Raw genomic sequence first — 5,293 nt, forward strand, 5'->3', positions numbered from 1 at the left:
CTGGAGGAAGAAAGGAAGAAGGAAAGTGAAACTAAAGCTACACAGGTACGTACTGGGGTTACTTATTAATGTCAGGCATATGGGGTGATTACTTGTGTTTTAGTAACTTCATGTGCCTCATATTAATAGCAGTTAACCCCATCATCTCCCTCACATTAACCCCTGTGTGCCTCACCATAAGAGTTACTGATATGTGAGACATATGGGGGTAATAATAATGAAGATACTTTATTATTACCTCCATGTCTCTCACATATCAGTAACTCATATGGTGAGGCACACAGGGGTTAATGTGAGGGAGATGATGGGGTTAACTGCTATTAATATGAGGCACATGGAGTTACTAAATTGTAATGCACATGACCAGATTTTTTATCCACATTTTGTCCTGGTATAGCGGTCAGCGGTGACGTGACAGTATTTACTCCTGTAGGGGCCACTATTGGGTATAATACTGTGTGCAGGGGCCACTATTGGGTATAATACTGTGTGCAGGGGCCACTATGGGACATAATACTGTGTGCAGGGGCCACTATGGAACATAATAGAGCGCGCAGGAATGCGTAGGAGGGACTCGGTCGAGATCTTCGGTGTCGGGGGGGCCCCATGTCAAAAGTTCGCCACGGGGCCCCGCCATTCCTAGTTACGCCACTGGGTAGAGACACACTATGTACCTGGATGTAGTTATAACTGCATTCAGTTCTGAGGCCACAGTTGCTTTCTCTTATGGGTAAGTGACACACAGATTAATTCCAAGGTATTTCTCATTACTGAGGGGTGACACACTATGTATCTGGATGTATTTATAACTGCACTCAGTTCTGAAGCCACAGGTGCTTTTCCTTATAGGTAAATAACACACTAATTAATTCCAGGCTATTTCTCATTACTGAGGGGGTGACATACTATGTACCTGGATGTAGTTATAACTGCACTCAGTTTGGGGGTCCCAGGTGTATTTTCTTATAATTGACACACATATTAATTTCAGACTATTTGTCTTCACTGAAAAGTGACACTATGTACCTGGATGTAGTTATTATTGCTTTCAGAGTTCCCGTGACACAGGTACATGATGGTTGGCATGCCCATCTGACCACTGTGGCCCAATTACAGGCTCAGCGGTGACCTTGGGCACATGACGCCACCAAAAGAGCGCCAGACACCATGAGGGAGCCTAAAAGAGATGAGGTAAGGGAGTATCCTTTTTTTTTTTTTTTTTTTTTTTTTTTTCCCTTAAACCTCCCCTGGTCCTCCACTAATTATACACTTTGGGATATTTGGGTTGAATCTAGCTCATTCCAAAGTGGTCAGCCCATCCCTATTCCTAGTCATCCCAAAGAACGATTTGGCAGAAGTTTACAATATTTCCCCTTTAGCCAAACACATTACCTGTCAACCTCACCTTCCTTTTATAAGCCCTTGACTATGTCTAAGGATGGGACCCCACGTTGTGGGTTTTACAGTACTTTCAGTACCTGTACCATTCACATATTGCTGAAAAATACCTGCAGCAGAAATACTGACATACTGAACTTTCAAAAACTATTGCATTTTTGTAAACTGCAGCATGTAAATTTTACCTAAGGAAAAGCTGGTGCTTTTCTGTATAGGTATAACAGAGATTGAAAGTTTTCCTCCACAGACTTTTTATGTCACTGCAGAAAAAAACCCAATGCTTTTCCGCAGCGCTTTTTGGCTGCAGGTTTAGCCTAAAACAGGATATATATGCTACGCCGCACCTCCCATGAGGCGACCTGAAGCGACCGCTTCAGGCGGAGCTATGCCAGGGCCTCGGGAGGGTGGCATTTTTGCTGACCTAAGCCAGTCCAGGACAAGCTGTCCTGGACTGGCTTAGCGTCACCGTGTCTGCAGCCCGACACGGGAAGCGAGCGGTGTATTGGGGCGGCCCTGCTGGATGCAGCGCTGCTCCAGCGGCCACCCCTCACACTCAGGCAGAGAGCAGGTCCTCTCCCTGCCTGCTCTGCCTGCGAACGCCGCTCGCTCCGCTCGGCCACGCCCCCTTTCCGCTTGGTCCCACCCCTTTCTTGCGACCCGCACCCTCAGCTCCGCCCCTCCTCCGGGGTGGGGGGGGGTGGCTTTCTGACGCCGCTTCAGGCGGCAGAAAGCCCAGGTTCACCCCTGCATATATGTGAAACCTGAACAACAGTTATTTGGTGCATTTTCAATAGTAAATATACCTGTCTGTTGTAAAACCTTAAGCAGCATTCACTGCAGTGCCTATGACATGATGCATTTTCTATGTGACAATAAACTGAGATTTAGCACCCGCATATAATGTCTGACATTTTTTATACCATAAAGTCATAGTTAGTGCGTTATGAAACATGACTTCAAGCTAAAACATGTGCAGTATTGCAGAGATACTCCTCTCACTCACTTGTTATCACCTGTAGAAGGTTTTGCATGTTCTGTAGTAAACCATTACTTTAATCTGTATTAACAAGCCTGCATTTGGACTTCTTTGGCATTGTACTTACTTGAGTATTGCCACACCGAGATTAACAATTATCACCTTACAAAGGCAGAATATTATGCAATGTAAATGCTTTTTAAAACGCCAGCCGCATTTTTAGAATATTTAAGTGAAGTTATGAGGGACAAGCATGGGCAAATATCTAAAGACTCTCTCTGTTGTTGTCAAATACCAGTGAGAATTTTTACTCCATTCATGTATTAAAGGAGTCAACTTTATAATTTATTTCTTTATACTTTAACAGATCACAAATTGTCAGATCATAGCAATATAATAATAAACAGCAACCACAATATTACACAATTTTTGTAATGGCACATTCAGGATAGTAGAAGGACATAGATAGGTAAATACTTTACAAATAGAGATGAGCGAGTACTGTTCGGAGCCGATCCGAACAGCACGCTCGCATAGAAATGAATGGACGTAGCCGGCACGCGGGGGGTTAAGCGGCCAGCCGCCATCAAAGCGGAAGTACCAGGTGCATCCATTCATTTCTATGGAGCGTGCTGTTCGGATCAGCTGATCTGAACAGTACTCGCTCATCTCTATTTATGAATAAGGAAGAATTAAATTTTTTCTGTGTCTATGTCTACTTATATATATTTACTTTGGACAGCTTCCAATGGGCATATGTTCAGAATACACATTCGAAATACGGATGTATAATAAAACAGATAACTCACACCTCTCCTTCTCATAAAACACATGAAAATACAATGGATATGTAAGTGGCAAACAATAATCCATCTATACCCTACACCCTGAGAATAATAATTTCCCTTCCGATTCTATCTGCATAAGTTCAGACCGAACCGGGGGTTCACTTTGTCCAAACACAGGATGAAACAAATCTTGAGGTTCAGCCATCTTTAGTTAGGAGCAGGACATAGCTGGTAATGAAGGACAGATTTGCAGTTGTCTGTAACTTTGATAACAAAGGCGGCAAAGGAGCAACAGTATACAGGTGACAGGGGGAATTTAGCATAAGGAAAATTTTCAGGCTAAGCCCCACGTAGCGGGCTGCAGCAAAAAAGCTGCCAGTGATTGACATGCCGTGATTGCCACAAAATGCGACGATTTTGGAAATCACAACATTTCCTCTGTGTGTATTTTTCAGCAAAGTGTGGATGAGATTTGTTAGAATCCTATCCACACATTGCAGGTACTGTAAAGCGCAGCGCTTTTCACAGAAAGTCCACAGAGGTTTCTGCATCCATTATACCTATATGGAAACCACCAGCTGATTAGAGTGTTACAGTTCAAAAAATGTGTAAAAAGGCAGCAAAAACTATTTCAGAGCGGAAACGCAGCTTCTTTTGTTGCTCATTATGTGCGTTTTTTTGAGCCAAAGCCAAGAATGGCTACAAAGGTAATGGGAAATATCTAAGAAGTTCTTATACTTTTCCCTCTGTTCAATCCACTACTGGCTTTGGCTCTAAAACCTGCAACAAAAAAAGCTGTGTTTTCGCAACATGGGGCCTCAGAAAAGAACTGGAAATAAGAAGCTTGCTGTTTACTACAAACTAAAAAATGGGAAATGAAATAAACCTATGTGGAATAGACACCTACATATAACTTACAGAAAAGTTCCTATTAGTAACCTTCTGTTCTGAACTCTTCCTATGGTGAGATAAAAAAGAATGTGGAATATTTTTCAGTTTTTCAAATTATCACAAAAAAGTCAGATGGAATGAGCGGTCCATACTGGTTCCAACTGAAGATGACAGTCACAGACAATGGAATTGTTCATAAGAAATACTCTTTCAATTATGCTAATGAAAGGGTTATTATGCACTTCTAATTTCCATGAAGAACAGAGCGTTTCTGTGCTGACATTCCTGATTATTACATGCCTGAAGACCCAACAGATTGTGAAAAGGAAAGACTTAGACTTTAAAGTTTTATTACAAGTTGAAAGATGCAGTAAAATCAGTGAAAGGGACACAACACTTCATCATTCTTTCTGTGCTTCTCCTTTGAGGTTACTACATATGTTATAACTTAATACTTAAGGTTTTAGGCCCCACGTTGCAGTAATGCAGCATTATTTGTTGCAGATATTGCTGAGGCTTATTGAGCCAAAGTCCAGAGTGGCTTGAAAAGGAATGGAAAACATAAAAGAAGATCTTAGACGTTTCCCTTCTGTTAAATCCACTCCTGACTTTGGCTCAAAATAACACAGCAAAATCTACAACAAAAAATGCTGCATTTCCACAACACGGGCCTTTGGCTAAAGACCCATGTTGCAGAAACAACCTCTGTGTTTTACAGTATCAGCAAAGTGAATTAGATTCTGGCTTGTCCCATCCTCAAACTCTAAGGGAAAAAAAACACAATATGTTTCTACTACATTTTTTTTTCCACAGCGTTTTTAGCTGCGCTCCATAACTTGTGGCTTTGGCCTAAAAGACACATAAGTTTTCATCAAAAGTTGAAAAATCTGCAGGGTCTTGCTTGCTATGTAAGCCTTCATACATATAGTGTGTGTGACACTTTTGGAAAATGTAAAGAATATAAGAATCCAATCATTTGGAAACCGCATGTAATGATATTTTATTCACATTAGAACACATACCAGATTTTGAAAGTTAGGCATTTAATTTGAAAAAAATTACATTTAGAACAACACATCGCAAAAAAGTTGAAACAGGGTTAACAAAAGGCTGGAAAATAGGTGGTACTAATGAAAAACAGCTGGAGAAGGGTCACAGCAACTTTCTCCTATAAGTGACACTCTTATTAACTCCAGATTATTGCTCACTACTGAGAGCTTGTGTGATCATGTGTAAAGAA

The sequence above is a fragment of the Leptodactylus fuscus genome, chromosome 5 (genome assembly GCF_031893055.1).
Source record: "Leptodactylus fuscus isolate aLepFus1 chromosome 5, aLepFus1.hap2, whole genome shotgun sequence".
In the NCBI taxonomy this organism is placed as follows: domain Eukaryota; kingdom Metazoa; phylum Chordata; class Amphibia; order Anura; family Leptodactylidae; genus Leptodactylus; species Leptodactylus fuscus.